Source organism: Podarcis liolepis (assembly GCF_965112155.1).
Source record: "Podarcis liolepis genome assembly, chromosome: 2".
NCBI lineage: Eukaryota > Metazoa > Chordata > Lepidosauria > Squamata > Lacertidae > Podarcis > Podarcis liolepis.
The window spans coordinates 94,892,548-94,919,953 of NC_139555.1; the positions used below are offsets into that span (position 1 = coordinate 94,892,548).

The 27,406-nt window shown below is 43.7% G+C and overlaps 1 long non-coding RNA gene across 2 annotated transcripts in view; it reads right to left on the bottom strand.

The window, feature by feature from the left end:
* The window catches only part of LOC310702195, a 39,512-nt gene that overhangs the window by 4,888 nt on the left and 7,218 nt on the right, over positions 1 to 27,406 (bottom strand). Inside the window, exon 3 of one of the 2 annotated variants that reach the window (XR_014523345.1) lies at positions 10,745 to 11,210. The exons of the other annotated variant lie outside the window; for it this stretch is intronic. This is a non-coding gene — a long non-coding RNA (uncharacterized lncRNA). Of the gene's footprint in view, positions 1 to 10,744; positions 11,211 to 27,406 lie in introns of those variants that run through there. 2 annotated transcript variants of the gene reach the window in all.

A 27,406-nucleotide genomic window follows, 5' to 3' on the forward strand; every position in this document is an offset into this window, starting at 1 on the left:
TTCATATCTTGTTCTTTGCATGAATTCTCAAGACTAGAATCTTAATTATGAAAAATACATTATCTAGTCTGGGAAGGGAACTCATTTCCAATTTACAAATCCAAACACTTTAAGAAGAAATAGAAAGCAATGAGTGGGGCCAGGGGGACTTGTCTGTAATTTTTTTAAGCATAAATTAATACGTCATGTAACTCTGGATTCTTCTCCAGAGTGGATTTAAAATGCAGTATTTCTATCCTTTAATTTCTCTTCCACTGCCAACAAACTCTCCCCCTACAGCCCTAGATTTTGCAAACTGATTAGTCTTTTCAGTGCTGGACATTTTCATGGGAGAGGGACTTTTAAGCTGTTGCCCTTGTGTCTATGGAATGCTCTACCCAGTGAGACCTGTTTGACACGGATAATGGGTTAAAACTTGCCTCTGCACTCAGGCATTTGATGGCATGTGATGGTCTGTTTTTACAGATCATTAGTTTTTTATTTACTTTTAGGTAATTGCATATCCTGCTGGTTTTGATTTTGCTCATTGCAGGGTGTTTTTAGTATGACATGGATTCATTGTGGTGTACGTTTTGGTTTTAACTTCTGTACATTTATCAGGTTTACATTTCTTTCATATCTTTTACATTTCTGTAAGTTGCCGTGGGTTGTTTTGAGAAATGTGACTAAGACATTTAACAACAACAACTTAATTTCATGACCTGACTTAAAATTTTGGCATTTTGAGGTGGGGAAACAGGTAGCTGTTACATTCATGATGTTCCAGGCTTCGTTTTAAACCGTCACAGAATTAAGGGTGGTAGGGAGCAACCCAATAGCAAGATCCACCAGGATGAGCAGGTTAGGAACCAGTGGATCTTCAGCTGAGCCAAAAGGATCTTGGCGCAACTGGGCTACACTGCCTTCATTCCCTCAACCCATGCTCAGCTGGAGATATGCCTCCATCTGGTTCAGCTCGGGCCCAGAGCTGACCCTGGTGGCTCTTAAGCCAGTGTAATCCCTGGAGGAAAGAGCATTCCAGGGGTGTGGCAAAGAAGCAAGAGTCAGTCTGGACTCCAAGATCATTGAGCTCAGTCACATGACAGGGCAACCCAACATGGGTTGAAGATGAAGTAACACAAATATTATTTTAAAGGCTGGTTTTCAGCAAGCAGTAGCCTTGCTGTTTAATGGAGCTTGGATCTGGCATAACTTTACTTGCACAATCTTGCTTTATGCCAGTTTATTGTGTGTAGGATCAGCTAAGTCCTACTTAGAATAGTTAGTCATGTCTGTTGACTTAAACTGGGTCTTCTTCTTCTTCTTCGATCACTCGTAGCCGAGTAAGATTGTCTTCCATAAACAGGGTTTTAACAATGAGTCCGTAAGTGACTGTGGAGGCCAATTCTGGATCCACACGTCCTTCCACAGTGGGGACATTGGTTTCCGGGTGGGAGTTGATCATGCTGTGGATTTGCCAAGCGTGCCTTCCTCTTAGCACGTTTCTCCCTTGGGTCCTGAGTTTGAGTGTCTTCAAAGCACATGATACCTTTGGTAGAGGCTGTTCTCCAATTGGAGCACTCACAGGCAAGTGTTTCCCAAAACTGGATAAGACTAGCATTGATACCACCCTAAGATGTCATTCTTTTACAGTTGAAGGCTGACACCTACAAATTTCTAAAATAACAATGAGACTTGCAGTAGCTGGAGTACCTTGCAACATGTTTCATTTTTCAATTTCTTCAGCATCATGCCTTGCTTGAAGACACGTTTTTATGAGGTTAGTTATAATTTAATTCTCCTACTGGTTTCAATTATGTTAGCCTGAATTTAGGAGTGTCCATTTAATAAAGGTTAGCGTTTGTCAAGCGTGCATGCAGATGGGCTTACCAAGAGCTCAAATTGCCTTATTCAGGTCCAACAGAGCCTAGTTACCAAAGAGTGTAAAAATTTACTTGCATGAAATAAACCTCATTTGATGTTACATATTGATCCACTCGAAAAGAATGGAAAGATGATGTGGTGCATTCACCTAAAACATTTCTTCTGTGCACGAGAAGCACCTTTACTCTTTCATGCATACACTTCAACAGGTATTTGTCTTACTGCCAAAGAGCATTGCTTACTTTTACACTGCTCATACATCTTCTTTCCATGCCCAGCTTCCCAATATAAATCAACAGAGCAGCAATGAACACCCTGTGCTCTTAATGGACAAGCTATCCAGGTTTCAAGGCAGTGCCAAATTGAAGGTAGCTGCTTCTACTTTTCTTTCTAGTGAAGCAGGTAAGGTTTAGGGTGACAAGCTAGCCAGAAATAAATTTGATTCAGGTCTATGCACAGCTTTTGTAACTAATTCAGGTGGTTTTCAAAGCACAACTCTTGTCTCTTCTTTGTATTATGCAAAATATAACTAATATACTGGGAGTTTTTAAGAATCCACAACATGCTCAGAGGAAGAGTTGTAGCTCAGCTTTGCATGCAAAAGGTCAGGTAGGACCTGGAAAGTCTCTTGTCTGAAACTTGTGAACTGTCTAAAATTAGACTATATAGGCCAGGTGGACTCCATGTACCCACAAATGGTCTTCTGAAGCCACAACACCACCAATTTTTATTTTCTTGAAGCAACAAAACACCTAAGTATTCTATGAGGCAGTAGTGACCAGTAGAAGAAGTAATGGCAGAGAATCTTCATTTGGACATCTATTTCAGTGACCTGTTCAAACTGAATTTCATCTTTCTTCAAGACTGAGCTGCCAGCTATAATGTTATCACCCAGAAATGAAACCCACTTAGGCCTTTATGTAACATTGACTCCAACAGCTATAACTGTTGGCAGATGTCTGTGAGACACCTGCAGCGCACCAGGCCCACCTTTGGGGTCCCATTTGGAAGAACAGCTGCAAACACATCCACTTCCACATTGCTTACAATAAAGCACTTGACTCGTCCAAAATGTGTATGTTTAGATTAACCATAGTGTAGCCTGGGGCTCTGTTAAAACTAAACATTCAGCTGCTGATGAAGTGCAATTCGGTGTACTTCTTTCATCACACAGAATGCAGAGTGATGGAGAAGATTATCTGGCTGGAACCAATAGAAGCTTAATTGAAACCAAATATCTGAACTTTAGTAGAAACAATTATTATCAGGAAATTGTTGGGGCGAGCATAAGAAATACTCATGAGTGATGAGACTCACATGTTGAAACTGCTTTCTTCGCTTCCATGGAGGATTTCTAACCATGTTCTGGCTAGGAAATAAGTAATAAAAATTTACAAATGTTAACGAGCTCACTCTGAGAAGAACAAAATGTGCAGAGTCATCAAAATTTGAGGGTGGTAAGAGATGCTACCAGAGACTTAACACAGTTTGCTGTTGTTGTTGTTTAGTTGTTTAGTCGTGTCCGACTCTTCATGACCCCATGGACCAGAGCACGCCAGGCACTCCTGTCTTCCACTGCCTCCCGCAGTTTGGTCAGACTCATGTTTGTAGCTTCGAGAACACTGTCCAACCATCTCGTCCTCTGTCGTCCCCTTCTCCTTGTGCCCTCCATCTTTCCCAACATCAGGGTCTTTTCCAGGGAGTCTTCTCTCCCCTTCATGGATCACTGCCTTGCCGTGGCGAAGGGGCTTGAATAACTCAGAGAAGCTATGAGCTATGCCGTGCAGGGCCACCCAAGATGGACAGGTCATAGTGGAGAGTTTTGACCAAACGTGGTCCACCTGGAGCAGGAACCGGCAAGCCACTCCAGTATCCCTGCCAAAAAAACTCCATGGACAAAGGCAACAGGCATACAGTTTGCTGTATCTGTTTACAAATATACACAAAGAACGAATTACAGGAATAAGCCCTCTTTCACGAGGTGTGGTGGTGCTTGTACTGTATCTGATGAGATCACCCAACAGGAACGGTATTTCAAGGATGCTGTAGCCTCATCCAGCTACTACAAATTATAGCTTCCTTTCTGCATCTCTCTGTTCCCACCTAAGGATGTCCAGTATATGGGGCAGAAGGAGACGAGAGACCATTGAAAAAGCTGCAAGTGCCTTTACTCTATTGCTGGAGTGGAAGACAAAAACACAGGTAGACCTTAACTTCCTCCCCATCACTTCTGGGGCCACATGGGATGCTATTGTTGTGGTATCTAGGCAGCATGTTCAGGAGGTGGTTCAAGCCTGAAGGCCAAGATGGGGCATCCCAATACATTATCCTGACTGTGCATAGTGGTGGGGGCCATGGGAAAGACCCCACTGCTCTCTGTACATGCATTGTTTATAGTAGGATTGCCATACGCCTGGAATTTCACAGACATATCCAGAATACTGCAGCCGCAAGCAGAAATCGGCAAAATGTCCTGGAAAATTGCAAATATAGCTCCTGGTTATAAGACCACTCTCCTCAGTCACGTGATGGGTAAGATGCCAACCTATTCTGATTACAGGAAACAGGGCAGGGCACACAGACCACCTAGCCCAAGGAAATAGGCAGGATGAGTAGGAGGAAATCTATGTTAAGGAATATTTAGCATAGTGGTTGGTTAAGCAATATGCTAAGACATGTTATAAGCAGCACATCTTGTATTGTTCCTTAACATCTGAAGGACATTAACTATAGCTGCTTAAATAAAACTTGAAGAGTAGAAAACTTGAAATTACAGCTGAGCTTCACTGGGTGGGTGGAAGAGATGTTCTAAAGCTTCATGAATGCAAAACTTTCTACCACAAGATCCTGAGAAATAACGGCCTTTGGTTTTCTGCCCACCCCCCTTCTAAGCCAACAGCTGTTTAAATCACATTTTTGGGCACGGCTGTATTTACTTTATTAGATACTACATTCTTATCTCACAATGAATCATGTGAAAGCATTATCTGGAGATTTTCTTTTTGGAGGGGTTGGGGCGTGTTTCCCCCCCTTAAATCTCAGCATCAGTTTGTTGTGCTTGGAGTGACAGTGTTGGCAAAGATATTAAAGTTTTGACCTAGACATGTAAGAGAAAGCAGGAAATATCTGGTTTATTTCAGAACTCCACCCATATACAGGATTAAAACACACACAGACACACACACCATCTAGGAAATTAATGTAGAATTCTCAGGCAGCTGGAAATAGACATTTGCCCTAGAACGACACAGGACAGTATCACAGAATTCTGTCAAGGTACAACTTCTGTGATTTATAGAAATGTGTCAGCTTCATCTTTCCTCCAGCTTCAGTATGTTGCTTTTGGCTTCATTTAGGCAAAGAGAAGTTATGCAGCAGAACACAAACCCCAAGAATATAACCTGGCTGGTTTTTTGTTTTAGTCTATGTTATGTTTTCCTAGAAGTCTGCTACCACCTTCAGTGAGAGCCAAGGTGGTGTAGTGGTCAGAATGTCAGTCCAGAACAAGGGCACCTGGGTTCAAATCCCTCCTGAGCCCTGAAGATCACAAGATAACCTTGGGCCCAGTTATTAGAACACAAGGACATTAAGAAGAGCCTGTTGGATCAGGCCAATGGCTCATGTAGTCCAACGTCCTGTTCTCACACTGCCCAACCACATGCCTGTGGGAAACAGGGAAGCTGGATTTGAGCACAAGAGCAGTCTCTTCTCCTTTGGTTTCCAGCAACTGGTATTCATAAACATTGCTGTCTCCCAACTGTGGAGACAGAGCATAGACATCATGGCTAGTCACACACCCTAAACCTAATCTACTGAACAAGTTTGTTGTAATGATAAAATGGATGAGGAGGGGAGAACAATGGACTCCTTGAAGGAAGGGTGGGATAAAAATGTAAATAAGAATGCTGCGTACTGGCTATTGAGTCACACACTTCCATGAATGCTCTATTAACTTTTCTCTCCAAGCACAGGTTGAATTTGTGTGTGGTGTATCAGTCAACTGAATCGTTCATTATGAGCACTGAGAAGTTTAGTAACCAAAATCTAGGTTGGCCAATTTTTAAAGAAAAAAAAGAACAAAAAACACTGAAATAGTCCTTTTTCTTGCCAGACTGGTCTTTGAAGGAATGATTTCATGGGAGATGTTCTTCAACAAGTACATGTTTCTTCAGAAAGATGGCAAGTCAAAAATTAAGGGAGAGGAGAATTGTAGGGTGACAGTATTTTTGCATAAGAGATTTTCGAGCAAGTACTGAAATACTAAGGATGTAAATTTTTGACTAGGTGTGCTCTGAATGGATTTGGAGCAGAGAAATGTGAACCAGCAATTTTTCAGGAAAGAGGAATGTTCAGAGATATAAACAACTTTTTCTAAAGGCTCCAAGATTCTCCTATACTTGCATTAACTAAATCTTAGCCACAGGTGTTAAAGATCATAACTCACATTTTGCAGCACAGAAAATTTGGTGGAGCTAAGCCAAGGTCAGAAGAAAGATCCTCAGCGTATTTGGAACTCAAGCAAGGATGTCTTTGGGCCTGAAGGCAGCATCATATCAGTGCTAGGATAGAGAGAATTTGATTGCAGTCTTCCCACCAGTTTGGGTTCATACTTTCTCCTTCACTTTATCATTCCCAGACATGCAGTTCTGATATTATAATTGTTATTCACACCTGGGCACCACATATTTCTGTTGCCACTTCCTCTGTATATCCAGTCTTTTATATTCTCCCCTGCAGAAGGTGGTTAGGCCATGAATCTACAACTCTTTGAAGTTGGAAGTAGATTTATGCACACGCAGAAGGACGGTGTCATTGCCACATTTATCATGTAAGTGCATTGGAATGGCTATTGAAAGGAAATCTGTTCCATTGTTGATTCCTAATTGTGGTATCTCACTGGGGTAGCTAGGGTGGTAAGAGCATAGCCATGCACACAGGAAAACCTCATGTTAACTAATGTCAATCAAGCAAGAAAAGCTAGGGTGTTTACGGCACATTAGTCTACCATTTCATGGTCTCAAACGTCATATTTTCTAACTTAGATCAGTTTAGCTTAGTTACATCTGAAAGCCTTAAGGTAAAAGGATTTATTGACGTGGGTGTGGGTGTCATTGTTCAAACTTTCTGCATTAGTGTGATTATACTGCTTCTGTTACATGGTCACCAAAAAGGAGCTAAAAGACCAACATAAATTCTACTCGGTTCCCTTCAGTTCATGTTCAAAGACTTTAAGCATTCGGCACATATGATCTATGTACCAAGGTGATACTCCAACAGAGACAAATTACGTTGAGACATCTGAAAGTCATCATTTCAACGCACATGTACGCATTTTAAAAGGAAACCTACAAGAGGATCAAAAAAGGAGATTACGCCACATCTGTTTGGGTTTAAACTACATTGTCTACCGAGTTCAAAGTTGTTTCCTTTTGTCTTAGAAAAAAAAGGAAAGAAACCCTCCTACCCAGCTGCTTTTTATCTTAAGTTCCTCACTACTATCAAAGAAGTGTTTTCGGTGGTCATTCCATGTTATTTCAAAAACCTGAGCTAGTTAAGGAAAGAAGCTAGTGAGAAAATATGCCTTATTCATCAAAGCTTTGCCCTCTCCACCTTAACTTGGAATATACAGAGAAAAATTGGGAGAGGGGCTCTGTGAAGTCCTAATGGGAATTCTCTTATCTACCGCATGCTGTTATGCCATAAATTAAGGAGCCAAATCAAGCAAGGAGAACTCCCATGTGAGCCACATTTCAAAACAGGGTGCTCAGAGAGGCAGCAATGGATAAACTCCATCCTGGGTCTTAATTTATCTTGCACGAGTAATTGCTTGTGTTGTATTTGGGGAACAGAGCAAAAGGAAAGGGCACCTTTCTCCAGTTGGGGAACAGCTCGTGTGTTGCTCAGCTTCAGCCCTCTGAGAGCCAGTGTGGTGTAGTGGTTAAGAACAGTAGACTCGTAATCTGGGGAACCGAGTTCGCATCCCCGCTCCTCCACATGCAGCTGCTGGGTGACCTTGGGCTACTCACACTTCTCTGAAGTCTCTCAGCCTCACTCACCTCACAGAGTGTTTGTTGTGGGGGAGGAAGGGAAAAGGAGAGTGTTAGCCACTTTGAGACTCCTTCAGGTAGTGATAAAGCGGGATATCAAATCCAAACTCTTCTTCTATGGCTATCCCCCAGTTCATGAGCTTGGGCAGAAGTAGCACACACTTTTCAATTATTATTTCCCCTAGGATTTAAAGCAGAGCTGGGGCACCTTTGGCCCTCCAGATGTTTCTAAACTACACCTCCCATCAGCCCTAGCAAGCATGGCCAGTGGCCAGAGGTGATTGTAGGTATGGTTCAGAAACATCTGAAGGGCCAGCAGTTCCCCATAGCTGAGGTTATATATCTCTTTTTGGCTTTGTACTTAAAAGTACACAATGTTTATCTAATTGTCTGTTGTGCTCTGCCTGAACACACACACTCTATGGCTGTGAAGGCCTTACTGCACAATGGTGCTGGTTTCATTATGAAGCTGAATCACACAATCGAGCAAATAGGGTGGCTCTGGCAATCTCTATATGATGGCATTGCAAGATGGCCCAGGACATCCTCTGAATGAAGCAGTTTGAATCATGCTCCTGCTACCCAGGTAACAAGCACTGTGACTAGTGGTGGATACTGGCAACTGGAATTGAAAGAAAGAGTAGTAGGATAAGCCAGTGTTTCCCAACCACTGTTCCGCGGCACACTAGTGTGCCGCGAGATGTTGCCTGGTGTGCCGCGAGATGTTGCCTGGAGGGAGGCGGGCGAGGCGGGCGGCGAGAGGCGGGGCGGCGGCGGCGAGGAGAGGCCGCCCAGCGCGGGGCTCTCGCCGTCTGCCTGCCTGGCTGCCTGCGAGCTCGGCGGGCAGCGCCTCCGTCCGCAGCGCCCGCCTCGCAGCTCTCATTCCCTGCCCCTGCCAAAGCTCACCCAGCCAAGCCGCGCTCTCCTTCCTGCCTCGCTTTGCTGCCTCCTCCCCCCCACCCCCAAAGCTTGGAGGTTCCCCGGCAAGGGGGAGGGAAAAAAATTGAAACTTACACTTTCGTGCGTCCCTCCCGGCGTGACGCTGCGCGCTGACGTCACGGGGCTGTAATGGTGGTGTGCCTCGAGATTTTTTTCATCAAACAAGTGTGCCTTTGCCCAAAAAAGGTTGGGAAACACTGGGATAAGCAAGGGATTGATTGGATATACAGTGGTACCTCAGGTTACATACGCTTCAGGTTACATACACTTCAGGTTACATACTCCGCTAACCCAGAAATAGTGCTTCAGGTTAATAACTTTGCTTCAGGATGAGAACAAAAATCGTGCTCCAGCGGCGCAGCGGCAGCAGGAGGCCCCAATAGCTAAAGTGGTGCTTCAGGTTAAGAACAGTTTCAGGTTAAGTATGGACCTCCGGAACGAATTTAGTACTTAACCCGAGGTACCACTGTAACTTGCCTCATCTATTCAGCATTTTCATTTTTTTGTGTAGCAGGGCCATTGTTGGTAGTGTATGGAATCTCTTTGCACACACCCTTTCTCCCACCCCACCCCACCCTGTTTTTACAACTGGAAACCATTATTTGTTTGTGCCGCCCAACTTTGAGGGCCTTATCCAGACTGCATCCTCCCAGTGGCAGATCCCTTCTATGCTAACTGGTTGTTGCTACCTGCTCTACTTTAATTTTTTACATAATGCCATTGGCAAGGAGTGTTTGGGAGGCTTCTGTATTATAGAATTTTAAGGTGATCATTGAGAACCCTGGGAAAGTGAAGACAACTTCTAAAAAGAATGGTTCTCCAACATGAGGTCCAACATGTGACCCTCAAGGCCTTTTTTTTGGTGGCTGTTGGCAACATTTGATGCCTGCCGTAGTCCTGTGCTGCCAGCCACGGCAGAGCTCAGTGGAGGTAGTAGCCAGCCAACCAGCCAAGTTTCAGGGACTCTTGGCCTGGAGGCAGAGTCCATATGCAAGGCTCAGTCCAGTCCTAAGGGCAGGAGTATCTCAGTTCATGTAGTCAGACGATCCGGGGGTCAAGAAAGCAGAGGGTCCAAGGTCACAAGAAGCAAGAAGAAGCAAGATCTGGCCAGGCATGACAAATGTTCATTCCAGCAACTAACTGAGGCTGGAAACCCTGCTTAAGAAAGCTGGAACCAGCTGGTTCACATCAGGAACAAGAAGGCCGATCAGCAGCAGGTGGAGTCACTTTGCCTTCTGCTCCTTCAGGCTGATGCTCAGCAGGTGAAGCCATCTCCTGGCCCATGACAATCCCCCTCCAGCCTTCGTGCTGCTTTCCCCAAAAAAGTAAGTGGGTAAGTGAGGTGCTGGGTTTTGGGAAGGAGGCATAAGTTCTCTGACAGTGTCCTGGAGTCCTCCTTCCTCCTTTCCAAAGCCTCGTTAGTGCTTTCCCAGTTTTGGAAAGGAGGCTGATGAATTCTATGACCCTGCCAGAGCCCTACACCTCCTTCCCAAAGCCCCGCAACTTGCTTACCCAGCTTTCGGAAGGCAGTGCAAGGGCTGAGGGGGGCATCAAATTTTGGCCTCCCCCCAGCATGGCAAAGCAGGGTGTGTCCCATGGGTTCCATGTCAAAGTACTCATGTGGCCCACTTGGCACGAAAAGTTGGACCGCCCTATTCAAAAGCAATCACCACCAACTCACCACAGTAAGATACTACATTCTGCAACTTAATCGTAGGAATATATGCTATGGCTATACAAATGGTTTCAAAATGTATAAAATATTCATGGAGAAAAAATATAGCTCAGGATAAATATGAGAATTGTGTTAAAACTGAGTGGTGCCATAGTATGAATATTAAATATGAATATTTAAAAATAAAAAGTAAGCACCCAAAATACTTTTGTGTGTCCTGGATATGTGCTATGTCTATTCTAATATTTATTTTATTAAAAAAAATCAAAATTGCCCCTAAAATGCAAGAAGAATTGGCTCCCCAAACTCTCTGAATCATGTAACATTTGTTCCATTGCAAAGAACACTTTCCTCCCTGAACTTTCTCTTGTCGTAAGTCATTTTTTCCCTGCTTTCTTGGAAACCGCTTAGAAGGAAAGGCAAACTCCAAGTGGTTATCAATGAGCCACTACTTAAACAGTGCAGGGCTATACTCAAATAACCAATTTAGACATTATTGTTGGCAGGCACCCAGTCATCTACTAATAGTACCATGTGTTGGGTTGACTTAATAACTCTTGGGCTGGGTTTTCTTGTGGGATGTCTCTAAGTGGGGAAGATAGGATCCTGGAAACAAGATGATCACATAATTTTGTGTTCTTAAAGCTTGCTCAGATGAAGCTTCCTCCATAGTTGATGATTTTGCTCTGCAATGCATAATAAAAAGTAGAGGAATAAGTGATAGCAGCCATATAGTATATTTTCAGGAAGTTGGGGTTTTAGCAACAACTCCTCTTCTTGCCTTTGTTACCTGTGCCAATCCTGCTAGCTTCCATCTGCTTCTCAATTCAAAAATGTGGGGGAAACACACATTAAAACATAATAAATGACAGGATAGATACAGTATAGAAATGGATTGTGACTAATATTTTGTGTATACTGCTTCCAGAACCAATGCTGGGAGCGCACTGAACACAGAGCAAAGGGGAGCATGTACACAGCCTGAATTAAAAGTACGGGAGCTGAAAATTTGCTGGTTTGAAAAACAGTTTAGGAACAGTGGTCCTTGTGAAAAAGGATATTGAGTATGGAAGAAGGTAATGTTTGGGAGGATTCTTAGCACTGATAACTCAGCCTTTTGCTACCCCTGGTTCCGCCTCCTGTTAGCTGCTGGGTCCCCTGCTCCAGCTGCTCAAATGCACAGCAGCCCCCACGGTGTAAGTCAAACCCTCTTGGGACCATTTTACACAATTCTGAGATACATCGTTAGCTGTTTATTTTCTCTCTTGGTCGCCATATTTCAAGTGTCAAATGTGCTCATAACAAAGTTTGCTCCCTCGTTGGAAGAAATGGATTTAGCACCACAATCAACCCCAGTGGGCTGGGCATGAACAGTGTCCATCAGACCTTTGTCTGTGCCTATGATAGATAAGGGTTTTGCAAAGAACACACTTGATCTCAGCTGTGAAATAAGCTTAAGACAGCACAGAAAGAAAATATTGTGCCTAATATGACTATGCAAAGCAGCAAAACAAAAGAAAAAGATCACATATTCAAAATGTGAATCTCATATGTCTTTTTAAACCAAGGTCCAACTGTTGAGTGGTTGTTTTTCATATAGCGTATGACTATATCATTATGATAACATTCAGAACATCCATACACTGAAACCTTTTCCTCTCTCCTTTATGCTGAACTGAAATTCTGAAGACAAGCTTTTGGGAGAGACCCCACAGGTCTGTAAGATGATTGAGGTGGAAACAGAAAACGGCATAGGGATCCCTTTCCAGGTGCCTATTCTCCAAACGCTCTCCATAGGAATCAGTCTGTACCAAGCTATAACTAATGTTGGCTGTGGATCACAAATAGTTGAGCGGAGGATGGGGAAGTAATAGCCAAGACCCTGGCTCCACTCGGTTCTTCCAATTCTCCCTCCATAATTTGCAAGATGGATAGGCTTTGGCTGAGGCTTTTGAGGTTTTGGGACAAATGACAACACTCAACGTTGTTCAAGTGGTTTGTAATTCATGTTTGAAACTGGAGGAGGAAAGCCTTTAAGGCATCCTGGTCATAACTGCCAGTTCAGCAAATATTAAGGATTTGTTCACATTTAACTGTTTTTGTGCCTAGTACAAGACCCTCCAGAGGAATGAAATCTTGGCTTTGCAAACTCTAAATGCAGACTCTCCTGCTGCTCCTCTGCCACCTTCCTGGCCAGGCAAGCATATCAAATTCCCTAATCAATATGCATGTGACTAATCCTCAACAACTACTCTCTATCTTTGATACGAAAAAATAAAATAAAAATCCTATTCTGAGTTTGACTGGCCTGAACCCTGTGAAATAGTCCTTATGACCTTTGACAAAAAGCATCCACGTTTCTTAATTGTCATAGCAGTTTGCCGAATTTTGCAATTCATCTGCGGAGAACACATGTTCAATTGATGAGTGTGGGGGACATAGCAGCTTTTCACCATCAAATAGAGAAGGACAGAGACAGTAAGATGGAACTGGCGTGAAGCAATGCCCAATTTGCTTTCTGGGAGATCTTCCCCCTGCCTAATAGGACTTTCCATTGCCACACCATTGGTCCTCTCACCTCTATTCAGAAGCCTGATATTCCTCTCCATCATTCTGAAACCATATGACATCCTTCCCAGTACACAACTCCTCATCACCCTTATTTTCAAAGCTTTCAATGGCCTTCTTGCTTTCTCAAAAAACTCTACCCTCTCTTCCTAGCTGCTCTGTATCCCTTGAACTTCCTTCCATGACAACTGCGTGATGCTGCCCCTTCAAAACCCACCATTTCTGCAGAGCCTTTCACGTCACCCCTTGGTTCTTATTCCACACTGCAACTCGTATTGAGTATCAACAACTGAAACCATTGCCATTATCTCCATGTTCCTGTCATCTCTCTGTTGGCATCCCTCCTCGGATGAAGAAAGGACCTGTCTTTTTGTTTGTTACTGTGCATACATAACTGTATACATGGTTCTACATGATTATAACAACAGCAACAATGGTATGATACTAGTAATGGCTGCTCATTTTGTGGTTCAAAGAATGGTAAAAACCGAAGGACAGTGCCAAATGCTGTCAGAGGAAAAGTCTTCCTTTCCTTAGTTTGAATTTTTGCTCTGCCCATGAGGAGAGAAACGGCTACAATATCATCCCATGCTTCAGAAAACATATGGAAGCAAGGATTAAAGCTGTTCCAACCTATTAAATTTATGGAGCCGGAATCCTCTGGGAGATGTCATAAATTCACATCCTTTCTTGAGTGTGAAAGCTTGCCGAGGGACTTTTAGATTCACAGATAGGCGTATGAAAATAAATTTTTGCTGCCATCGCTGTGTTGAAATAGAGAAGAAGAAGATGATCCTGTTCACCCACCTCACCCCCTGAAATATACTCAGAGTCGCAAAGTAATTTCATGCTCTTTATTCAGCTCATAGTGGTGAGCAGGAATGAATGAATGTCCCCTCAAAGTATCTGCTTTATATACATTATTTACACAATGGGCTGCACATGATTGGCTAATTCCAGAATTCTACTGTAAGCCAATCAGCCTGTGGATTCACTTCTATCTGGAGCATAATTGGGTGGTTCCTGCCAACCAATCATAGTGCTGCATTGTTCTAGGACCAATCAGACTGCTGCATTCTGAATCCTATTGTTCTAGGACCAATCAGACTGCTGCAGTTTGGATCCTATTGTTCTAGGACCAATCAGACTGCTGCAGTTTGGATCCTATTCAACTCAGTACAAAACACCCCCCCCAAAAGAAAAAAAAATTAAAGGCTGAGGTTAATTTGAAAAAATGAAACAAAACCGTGTCAAGTTAAAAGGGCCTGATTCTGACATTGTAGCTTTATTTTTGTTGATGACATATAGGCGTATTTGAGAAGATTCAAAAATAGGTCAGCAGCGGGGGATTAGGATCTACACCAGTAGATGGATTAAAGGAAACCATCGAAAATATAAAAAGAAAGACTGAAGAAAATTAGTATGTTCAGTTCAAGGCCTCTTCCAACATTACAAGCCACATGTAGCCATCAGTGTTTATGTAAGCATGAGTATTCACAAGTGGTCAACCACAGCATAATTTGAGCCTCGCCTTGCCAGAATTTCTACCAGCTGCCACTGGACACTGTTCTTTTTGAACTACTGTTCTTCTAACCCAAAAAGATTTCCTTTGTGATACCGTGGGATACATTGGGATAAATAAATAGATAAGTGCAATAAATCACTGTAACACGGAAGCTACATGGTCTTATAAATAAAAGGACCATGAACAAAAAAATAGGATCCAATGCAACACCCTGGAAAATTTTCTGATTCTCGCCCTGGGTTTCGCTGGGGTTCCCTGTGGTGACATGTAAGACATTTCAAATCCTATTGCTATTGCAAACTTTTTATTCGCTATAGGCCTCCTACCACTGTCTGCAACCAGAAGGTGGCAGTATTACATCCACTATTAATGTACTTACACCACAGGCAAAGGGGAATGAGGAACAGATGTCAACAGAACATTCAGTCTTAATATTGACAAATTATGCATCAACTGCTCAATTAATCAGCCTAGGCGGCATTAGCACTGCGACATTGTCCTTTGGCTGCAGCACATTGTTGTTGTTTTAAGAATGTCTAATAATATTAGTCATGCAGTGCTGAGTTAGCCAAAACTGCAGCACTGATCAGAGCACAAACTGTACACAGCAAGGGTGAGTTCAGCCCACAAACGTTGTTGTTGTTGTTGTTTTACAATACCTGCACAATACACCTTCTAGTGAGAATATATGGCAAGAGCACCACCTCTTACACCACACAAGTTACCCTGGACCTGTTAATGATCCATCCCCTTTCTTGATATTGGCCATACCTGTGTCCAGATAAAATCTGAAGTGTATTGCGGAAGGCATGTTGCAGGTGGGCAGGGATATACAATAAAGAAATACTGAGCAATGTAATTTCAGCATTCTTTTGTTTGGGTTAGATAGCACAACAATTTGCTTAGGGTTTATCCACACTTAACCTTTCCTCTGCTCTTTCCAGGCACAGTCCGTGTCTCTGTGCCTGAGCACCTCTCTCTCTCTCTTGCTCTCGCTCTCTCTCTGGAGCTTTCCTCACGAAAACCCACTCTTTAAAGCTCCATCGGAGCAAACGTTAATCCACAGAAAACCCAAACTGACGTTTGCTTTAAAGAGCAGTTTTCCACAGGGAAAGTTCAAGGAAAAATGCTTGGACACGGAATATAAAAGTGCGGACCTCTGCGTAGAAAGAGCAGGGTAAAGGGGGAGTGTAGATAAGACCTAAATTCTAAATTTAAAGCTTTGATAGCTGATGGAGCCAGTGCTGCATTGACAAGGCCTTCCATAAACACCAAGTCTATAGCCTCCTGCAGCTAAATTGGAGCTGATTATTTGCTTGTTATACTTGTGTTTCCGGAGCTCTGCACTTTGTCAGACCTCCGTTTTTCTCTATTTGCAACTAGCATCTCATTTTGGATAACATATTCAAATTCTCTGGGAACGCAATAACCTCCTAGAGCCAGAACTGTTCAGATTAGGGGATGTTTGCATAAAATATTGTTTTAGTTTCCGTATTATCCTGGTGCACATTTGGGGAATTTTAACATGCCAAACTTAGAGGGCCCTGCATGCTGTGTAAACCACCAGCTTCTCAAAACATCCATCTGAACTGCATTAACTTTCTCTTCATGACCTCATTCTGGGTGTCCATGCATTTTATGTCAGTAAGTAGACGAAAGGGGGAAAGAAAGGATCAAATAATTATTCTCTGGGGGATTGTGCAAATGTTTCCCAGCATCAGCAGCTTAACAATAAATTTAGAGCGGATTAATAAATAGCAGCAGCAAGTGAGGTGTGGCATGAATTGATGACATCAGCAGCACAGACTGATGATGGGTCACTGCTAACCAGTCAGCTGCCATCTGCCTGCACAATACAGTTGCAGCGCCCCCTGACTCCAATAACACCACTGTGTATTATGTGGGGGCAAGAGGCCCACTCCCCTTTATGTGGTTTACAATCAGCTGTACTTCCCCACCATTCACCACCAATGCTCCCCACATCAGAAGCCTCTGAAAACAGAAAGCTAGTTTAAGAAGAAGAGGCCAGCTTATAGTCTTTGCCCTGAAGTGCATAGGTGTTTTTATGTGAGGGAGTAGTCAATCTTGCAATTGCTCATCTTTCCTCAGTCTTTCAATGTGCTGTCTTTCAAATGGTTTTATTGTTTTATTGGATCTCTTAGGGTTTTTTATTTATTTGAACTGAGATTTTCAGATGATGGGGGTTCACAGCATAAAAATAAAAAATAAAAACTCAAAATACGTAATAAAAACAAGAACAAAACAGACCAATAACCCTCCCCTCCCACAAACACATTTAAAAGAATATGGGTTTAGGCTTCTGCTTTAGTTATTTATCTGTAAGGTTTCTTACTTGTCTTTCACTGTACAATACAACAATACAAAGCAAGTTAGAGAAAAATGAAATAATTCCTTTTCTCCCTCTCTCATAACACAACGCAAGGTGCTTATGTTAACATATGAAGCCCTAAACAACTTGGATCCCAAGTCCATATAGATCTGACTGAATGTTAGATCAGAAAGAGAGGCTCTGCTGGTACTGCTGGTTACTGCTGAGGTCTGTGGTAAGGCTTTCTCAGTGGTGGCCCCCTGCTTAAGGAACTTCCTTCTTTTGGTGGCGCTTCTGACACCACCATTGTGCTCTTTTCACCAGTTAGCAACGACACACCTCTTTGCCTAGGCTTTCAAGAGCAGATGAGTTATTTTTGATAAGGTTTTCCCCTCCCCCGCCATTCTTCAATTTTTTGTCTTTTTTATATCATGGTTTCAAGTTATGTTTTAATGTTTCCAATATGTTTTATTCAGTACACATCCAGTGCTTAGTTTCTCAGCCCTGGAGTTGGAAACCGATTCCAGATCCAAAGATGACCCCTGCTGAGTACTAGCACCACCCTCTGCAGCAGAGATGTGAATATGGTTGCAGCCGTACGCAATTTCATCCCACAAATAAGTAGCAAGAGATCCAGTCCCTTCTTGGCATCTGCAGCATCAGCAGGGAGCAGAGGGAGAGGGGTTTTCCCCCCTCTCCTTAGCTGAGTAACCTGAGATCAGATGGTCTCATGTCTTTACTATGGATTTTGCTTAATACTAGAAAAACAATGTTTGCTGTGATCTTGCAAGTCATGCTCGGTCAACCACCTTTCATGCTCTAAATACATCAAGTTGCTACACTAAATGAAACCAAACAAATGCATTCAGGAAGATTAACAGGCCACAAAGAGGTGGGTCTGTTGTGCTTTCCTTTCCAAAGCATCCCAGAACGGTTTGTTGGAAACAGAAAGTGTACCGCACATGATCACATGTTAATGATTTAAGCCTGGGCTTGGTCAGTTATGTAACCAGTGCATTTTCTTCAGCAATTGTGCTTTCTCCGTTTTCCAAACCCAGATTAAATCTTGGATTTCACTGTGCTGCTGCAGTTCAATTTTCCATTGGTACAACGAGCAAATTCTTCTAAATATGCATGTGTGTGTTTTTTCCTTTCCTTCCACCACGGCATGGGTTTTTAAGGGTAGGCGTTAGAATGAAGATTAGTCCTCCAATCAGTGTGTGTCTTTAATGTGGAATGCCAGGAGCAGCAAGTTCAGTACATGCTGAGCTCCAGTTTAATCACATTAAGAGTCCCGCTTTCCTCCTTAAAATATATGGAAAACTTTCACCAACTTCAAAAGAACTACTGTATTTTTCGCCCTATAGGATGCACTTTTCCCCCTCCAAAAATGAAGGGGAAATGTGTGTGCGTCCTATGGGGCAAATGCAGGCTTTCGCTGAAGCCTGGAGAGTGAGAGGCATCAGTGCGCACCGACCCCTCTCGCTCTCCAGGCTTCAGGAAGCTATCCGCAAGCCTTGCGAGCGCGGGGGAGGTCCCGCGGGCTCGCAAGGCTTGCAGGCAGCAGCCTGCAGCCCGGAGCACAGAGTGCCCTCCGGAGGACGTCCCGTGCTTCGGGGGGTGTCCGCAAGCCTTGCACGCCCAGCGGGAGGTCCCGCCGGGCGCGCGAGGCTTGGGGTGGCAGCCTGCATCCCGAAGCACGGGGCGCCCTCCGGAGGACGCCCGTGCTTCGGGAAGGTGTCTGCAAGCCTCGCGCGCCCGGCGGTAGGTCCCGCCGGGCTCGCAAGGCTTGCAGGCAGTAGCCTGTTCTGGGGGCTGGGGTCGGGGGAAGCTCGGGCTCCCCCCGTGCCAGCCCCGTGCCTGGGGGGGAAATAAAAAAAATTTTCTTTATTCCCCCCCCCAAAAAAAACTAGGTGCGTCTTATGGGGGGCGGTGCGTCCTATGGGGCGAAAAATACGGTACTCCATAGTAAATGAATTCAGGAATATGCTGCACATGCCGCAACTAACGGCTGGAGCAGATACAGGCTAGAAAATCTTCTTGACCCTCTCTTAAATTGTAACTCATTGGATGCCTTGGAAAACAGCATTAGCTATTAACCTCGGTTTCTTGTCTGGGAAATCAGGACATTTACACATTATCAGCTTTTCAAGCAATGAGCACACACAGTTGCTCATTTGTTCCATAAGATTCGTTCACCTTCGACTGGTCATGAACCCAGTCCTCTAGAATTACAACTCTTTTGCTCTGTCTGGATTGATCTGGGGTCTTGAACTGGGGCAAATAATTCACTTTGCCACTGAATGTATTTTTTATTTTCTTTTATGGTTGGCATAAGAGTGTTAGTCTAACCATCTTATACAAATTGCATACATATATATCCTAGGTCTCCTGCAGCCAGCTTTCTGTCTGTGGGTGTTTCGCACAGCTCTAAATCTTAAATGAGGGGTTTTTTTTAGAAGGGATACATAATTTACATACAGTGCTGTTGCCCACCATCCAATCTCTGAGTCGTGAGAGATTCCAGGGGGTTCCAGGGTTCGTGTTTCCTTTTGGGAATGAGGCACAGCGGAGACTGTGGTGTCTTTATGACATATGGTTTATTTATACATATATACAACCTGAGCCTAAGATGGAGGGGTTCACAACATTAATACTCAAAAGGATCTTGTTGAGGGAGATGGTCCCACCCATTTGCCATCTTACACTGAGCCCATTAATTCCCCCTCACCCAGGCTATCACCTCTGCAGGAGGCTAGTCAGGCTATTCCAAGAATTAGAAGCCTTGATTAAATTCTAACACTTGTTGGATCCAGGGACTAGAGGGGTCTGGCACACAGCTTAACACTTCAAACTCATAACAATACTTTATGTATTTCTCAGATTGCTTGAACGCTGCAAAGCCAGTGTCTGTTGTTTGGAACAGCATCCCGCTTTGCAATCGTAGGAAGCCCTCCTTGACTTCTTGGGGCTGATTATTATTTTTATTACTACTAATACTATTGTTGTTATTATTATTATAGACAAGGCCCACCATCCAGTCTAGTCACCTCGCCTCCCTTCCATCCCTCCCTCCTTCCTTCCTGAGCCAGCTTGCTGCCCTTGAGATAAAGCAGCTAACAACATATGACTGCCCTGATTAAAAATTGAAAGGAAGCGGGGGGGGGGGGGAGAGAAGTCAAATGTGTGCGAGAGCCCAAATGGAAGCAGCACACAAGTTATGAAACACTTTGAGAAGTGTCATTTTACAACAGAACATGTGAGGTCTGTGGAGGTGGTGACATTCACACTCCCCTACCCCCACCCCACCCCACCGGCCACCTCAGGCAAAATTCCAGCCGGGAGGATTCGGAGACAAACCAACCACAGGAAAGAAAACTACAGTTCCAGATCTGCTGGAACCGCTGGCATTTCTGTGAGATTTCCACATGCCGTTTCCCTACCTTTTTTTGAAGGTGGAATTTTAATTTTGAAACACACACACATTTTATATAATGTCCTCTCACAGAACATTATGCTGGTGAACAACAACATGAAAGATCTTTAGAAGCAGTACAGAGCAATCATTAAAATGTCTGGCTACTCAAAAATATTTCATACAACTCCATAGGCCTTGGGATACTTCTGCAAAGGCTATACATATCTTCCATCACAGGGTAAAGTATCTAATTGTTTTGTATTATGAAGAGTTCTGCCTTTGATTCCTATAGTGCAGGTTGCACATTTTCTCATCCAGGAGTACACTACTTAAGGCAGGCAGTGTACTCAAAATGTCTGGTCTGTTTATTGTTTGCAATGAAGTCTTATAGATAGGGCACCTAAGAACTTAGGACATTGCCTTAAAGTGAGCATTAAATACATTAAAGCAAATTGCAGTCAAGATCATGGGGGCAGTGCTTTGTTTCTGGGGGTAGTCAAGGGTACACAGTACCGGCACTTTTTTTTTTCTAGAAGAAAAGCACTGGGACGGAGTCCTAAAAGTATCTCTTTTGGTAGTCAAAGGGCAAGGTAAAGAGATCTTGAGATATCTCCTACCTTGATTACCTATTGGACAACCCAAACAATTTGAATTTCTCACAGTATCAGTTGTGCAGATGTTTGCATTTCTTGGACAAGTTGTTTAAAGAATGAACTCATTAACAAGGCTATGATTTAAAACAGGCTTCTGCAACCTTGGCCCTCCAGATGTTTTGAGACTACAATTCCCATCATCCCTGACCACTGGTCCTGCTAGCTAGGGACCATGGGAGTTGTAGGCCAAAAACATCTGGAGGGCCAAGGTTGAGGAAGCCTGATTTAAAATAATAATTTGGCATGGTGTTGGTTTGGGAAGTTTGAACATTACACTTGGGTAATGCAAAGCTTTGCGTTTTCACTAGGGGGAGTCATGCTCAAGAACAGTGGATATTGGTCAGGCTCTATAGCCAGGGAGTCTTTACACTGCTCTGTGAGAGATGCCACAAAGCCCACCTTTGGTAATACAGTACGTGTAGATTAGGATCCCAAAATTAGACTACTGATGAAGGAAAGGTTGTGTCAAAAAAGAAGAAGTCTCACACCGAATAGGAATTAAGGAAAAGATCGCCATCAAGGTATTGGGAGATTATATTTATAGGCCTATTAGAACCTGCCACTGCAATGAGTGCGATAAGGCAATTCTGCTTCCAAGGTTCATAACATGAGGCAATTCCCATGAGCTGCCTCCACTGAATTGAAATTGGTAATCTGCTAATTGGCAACCTAAAATATCACCAGTTATCTCACTGATAAAAAAGCAAACTACTTCACACTTTGGGTATTCCAGTACTGAAGGCCAAATAACAACAAAGCATTCCCTTTTTCCAAGCATGTGGGGCAACCTCATATCAGCAGGTCACAGCTCTGAAGCTCCCTTCAAGTGTGAAAAAGAGGAAGATAAGAAATTATTTGTGTGGGCCTCTCAGAGCAGATGCGATGCAAGAAAAGGATCTGCAATCAGATTTGGATTGGAGCAGTAAAGCTGAGTTTCCTCCCAGGGCGCATTTCTGATCCAAATTTGCCCCTCCTTTGCTAAAGCTGCTATTAGTCCCAGTGGGAACAGCCATAATGCAGTAGGCAGGGAATCTCCAGTTTCCTTCCTGGCTGATATTAAACAGGCTCCCTTCCCGTGGAACCAATGACTTCCCTGTTGCAGTGGGCATTTTGAAATAGATTTCTGCTTCTATTATGAGTTTTAATTGCTCTGCCCTTTTAAGTTGCTGACAACACCTAGAACGGGCCAGCCCAATACATTTTGGTACTGCAAAATGGCGCTCCCCACCCCAGCCCCAGCTGGGAAGATGGGATAAGTGAAGATCAAGCGGGGGATACAGAATCAAGGGTTGGGGGAGACCAGCAAGGCCTCCTATTCTCCAAGACACTGCAGAGACGGCATGGGGAGGCGAGAGGCTGCCCAAGGAGTGTGCTGCAGCTTTTGCTACCACTATGGCAGTGGCACCAGGTGACGCATTCCTGGGAGGCCAGACCTGCTGCCCCTGTGGATCCTGCCGCCTGAGGAGGTCAACTCACCTTGCCTCATAGGTGGGCCGGCCCTGATGTTGGGGCACTGCAGGAACTGTTGCCACCCTCATGCCCTTGGGTGAAGGGTGGACTTCAGATCTCTTAAATGAAGTAAATGAAAGTAAAATGGCAGGTGGCTTGCCCATGATGGTACTGCTGCTGTCTACCGCTGCCTGCCTGCACCAGTTCGCCTGCCAGGAAGCAACCAGCAGATATTGGGGGCTGCAGAGGCATCATGAGCCCACCAGGTTGCATTTGGTTTCAGCCATGCCTTTCCCATAACCTTCCATGTAATCTTTTAAAATGAAGATGCCAATATGGAATATGGGACCTTCCACATGAAGCATGCGCTCTATGGCCTCTTCCCTAGTCATCTGAAAAATATATGATACATCTCCTCAGCTTCTTGTTCTGCATCAAACACAAATCTGCAGAATCTTCTCCTTTGAATATATTGGGTGGGGGATGTACAGGATGTCAGAGGTTGGGACCGGCCTCCCAGATCCCAATTCATGCAGAAGCTCTGGCTACAGTCCATTGGATCCTGTCCTCGATATATATTCTACATGTATTCATCATAAAGAAGCCTAGTGACATCCAGCCTATTGCTTCTTTGACTGTGTGCAGAGCAATATATTACTATTAAAGCACACTTTAAGGCATGCATGCCTTTAAAAGTGTAGTTGAACTCACAGTGGGATCCTTAGGCATTATTAACTTGAAGGTTTAAGAGACCTAAAAGCTACACTACATATGGAAAGTCACATTAATATGTCTCCTTATACGCTGTAACTTTATATTGTTTTATTATAGAAATGGCTATAAAAACAGATTTGTCTGGAATTATTGATTATTTTGTTCTGTGTCTGGTGGAGCACGGATTCTTACCATGCGCCCTTAAATGAAGCTTCGGGCTACGAATGAAAATATGTACATGCAATTATACTGTAAAAAGATACTACAGTGTCATGTGGGCATGTTATTGGTGCAATATAATAGCAGGCCAAAAGCAGCCAGCAGGGAATAAAACTTGCTGAGTTGGAAAAAAATGTATTATGTTAGGGAGGAAAGGGGTAAAGAAAAGGGGGGGGGGTGGACTCGACAGCTATACTGTAAAGCCCGTTCCGCCACTTAGCAGGGTTTATGAATTGTATTCTGGAGCTCTGCAAATGGCAGGCTTTTAAGTTGACAGAAAGACTAAGCATTTCTTAAAATAAAAAAACACGACTTCTATTGCTGCAGTTCAGTAACTTTTGTTTCTTTGTTAGCTAGTTAGTTTGTTTTGTTTTTAATAATGCGTTGCATACACTTAATATCTTTTTTTGGGGGTGGGGCAAGAGGATGGTGGAGGGAGCAAGGCCAGGACAGTGTAGATGTGTATACCATATAACACCGGTCCTGAAAGACCTACATTGGCTCCCAGTACATTTCCGAGCACAATTCAAAGTGTGGGGTTTAAAGCCCTAAACAGCCTTGGCCCAGTATACCTAAAGGAGCGTATCCACCCCCATCGTTCAGCCCAGACACTGAGGTCCAGCTCTGAGGGCTATCTGGTGGTTCCCTCCCTGCGAGAAGTGAGGTTACAGGAAACCAGGGAGAGGGCCTTCTCAGTAGTGGCACCCACTCTGTGGAACGCCCTCCCATCAGATGTCAGAGAACAACAACTACCAGACTTTTAGAAGACATCTGAAGGCAGCCCTGTTTAGGGAAGCTTTTAATGTTTGAAGTTTTATTATGTTTTTAATGTTCTGTTGAAAGCTGACTAGAGTGGCTGCGGAAACTCAGCCAGATGGGCGGGGTAGAAATAATAAATTGTTGTTGTTGTTGTTGTATAAGGCCAGCCCTAACATGAGGCAGAGTAAGGTAAGCACCTCAGGCAGCAGTTGGGAGGAGGCGGCACCAGAGACAGCCCTTTCTCCTGTGTCCCTGGCCATACCATTCTGTTGGAAGACAGACCTGCGAGTGCCACACAGCCCGTTCTGTACCCTCACTGCTTCCCAGCTTCCCAGAGGGCGAAACTATGCCACCGACAGTATTGGTATAAGAGTCAACTGCCAACCCCATCAGCTTCTGATGCCCTTTACCTCAGGCAGCAAAACGTCTTGGGCCAGCTCTGCGTACATACTCAGGGTGAAGGATGGATGGTGAGATCAGCCTCATCTGTTCTGCACTGGGCTGCATCCTATTCTTTTGTTCACCCACTTCTTCAAGTCAGAGAAGTTCCAGGGATGCAGTGCTTCCCCAGGTTTGGTGTCCTTTAGAAGGAGGTCCCTGGAGCCTTTAGGCATTTTGAAGTGTTTGCAGATATTTACACATGTACGGGGTGAATGTGGGTGGAGGCACCGTTTAAATACCCCAGCAGACTGAAGTACAGTGCTTCCACAATGGACAAGAAGCACCCCAAGCAGTGAAGGCTGGTCCTTTAGGGCAGGTGGGCCAATATCTTACCCATCTCAATCTGTCCTGAGCCAGCCCTCACCTGCCTGCAGTTTTACTTACAACCAGTCAGTACTTCTGTCAGTACTTACAATCCTGTCATTGACTCTGCCTTTCCACCTACTGTTGGCCTCCCTTCCCTTCCCAGTGGGCACCACTGTAAGATACTTACAGAGCCCTAACTCAGCTCCTGTGTCTTTCCCTGCCTATCCCAAACTGCAGTCTTTCTCTTGTTTTCTTTACATAGATGCCTGATTTACAACATCCTCAGCTTAGTGGGGCAGGAGGAGGTCCTTTTGCCCCTGTCCAGGTATTTCCTAGCCTCTGAGAAGGCCAGTTATTGAATCTACTGATCTCCTGAACTGCTTCAAGCAACTATCTCATTTCTGCATCATTTCTGCATCTAGATATCAAAGAAATCTAGACAAATTGGATACGTGATTGCATAGCATCCCATTAACAATAAGGTGATGTGGACAAACATAAATTTGATAATCAATACTTGCATAACGCAGGTCCTTTGGCAAGTTCACAATATAATCTAAGAAATGATCTAATCTTAGATGCATCTGACTGATCTTTCTAAGTCAGCTAGCCATCTAATGATACCATCTGTGTTGTGGATCTATATAAATTAAATTTCATTAACAAAAACAAAAGGAATGAATTTAATAATGCATACATTGTCGAAGAAAGCTTTGTCTATTATAAAACCTTTGGCAGGGACGATGGTGGAAACAATAATTAGCGAGTTAGCATGGCCCATTTAATAATCTCCTGCACTGTCTAAAAACAAGGAAAAGTGGCTGTGGGTAAATAATTGTAACAAGAAACATCTGCCTTTTATGTTTCATTTTGACGTCAGTGTGCCTTTATTAGCTTCCCAAGACAATTCAACATTTTATGAAGGAACCTGAATAAAATTTAGTATTGAATAGGTTTTGCAGGGGCAGGAATAAGAGTCCAGCAGTGATCAAAAGAGGATTTTGTTTCATTTCAATATAGATATCATAATAGATATATAAATTCTAGAGACCTTTTTGCCAAGAGGCCGTTTGCATGACTCTTGAAAGAGTAAAAGGACAAGAAAGGTGCCCAAGCATTATTCTCTCTTCTCGCAGTTTCAGTGCTGTTGATGCCTTTGCTGAGGCAGTTACAGATGTTATGGGTTAAGCCTTACATTGTGCCATTGTTTTGTGAGAGGAAGAAGACAGGGAAGACTAAGAAGGGGAAATGGGTTTTATTCATAAGCTGGAGGGTCACACAGACATCGTGTACATCTGACCGCTGGGAGAGAGATGTAATCTTGCAAGGCATTATTAGGGGGGGGAAATGCAGAAGAAAAATAACCTTTCCAAGTTACAGCTCAACCCTGCAGAAGAGAAAAAAAAATTTCTTCCTGACAGCTCCTTCTCATCAAGTCTCCTGTGCAATCTTGGGTAATCCTTTTTGTGGACAGACCCGCCTTGCCCAACCACTTGACCAGAGGAACGTCTCTGTTCCGCCTGTGCTAAGAGCACAGAATGTAAGAGCTCTGTTGAATCAGTCTCACAGAGTCCACTGACAGCATATATACCTGCTTAATTACATCTGTACAGTGGTACCTCTGGCTACAAAGTTAATTCATTCTGGAGGTCCGTTCTTAACCTGAAACCGTTCTTAACCTGAGGTACCACTTTAGCTAATGGGGCCTCCCGCTGCTGCTATCTCTGCAGCCGCCGCACGATTTCTGTTCTCATCCTGAGGTAAAGTTCTTAACCTGAGGTACTACTTCTGGGTTAGCGGAGTCTGTAATCCGAAGTGTTTGTAACCCAAGGTGTTTGTAACCCGAGGTACCACTGTATTAGGGAGTAAGTTCTACTTGGTTCCACTGGGCTTCCTCCCAGGGAAGTGTATATAAATTGTCCTGTTTTCCCCTGTGACCAACCACATGCTTCTTGCAAGCCCATGAAGGAAATAGCTCTAACAGTCCACCAACCAGTACCACCAAGTACAATGAAGATGCTCCACACCACAGGATTTAAGCCTCTGTGAAAAACTGTTTATGCTGAGCTTTGACCCAAAATGTTACCCCAGTCCTATGGTAATTGTCTAACATGCCTCCTCTTTTGCTTCTCTTGTACAGTGGTGCCTCGCAAGACGAAATTAATTCATTCTGTGAGTTTTTTCGTCTTGCGAATTTTTCATCCTGCGAAGCACGGTTTCCCATAGGAAACGGTTTTAAGAAAAAGGAAACAAACTTGCAAGACGTTTTCATCTTGCAAAGCAAGCCCATAGGGAAATTCGTCTTGCGGGCTTGCTTCGCAAGACGAAAACGTCTTGCAAGTTTGTTTCCTTTTTCTTAAAACCGTTTCCTATGGGAAACCGTGCTTCTCCATACCAGCAGAACATTTCCAGATCATGTGTCCTGTCATTCATGGAAGCAGCTTGCACTGATGTAGATAGTCCGTTTACATGATGGGAACAACATGCAAGCAAAACACTTG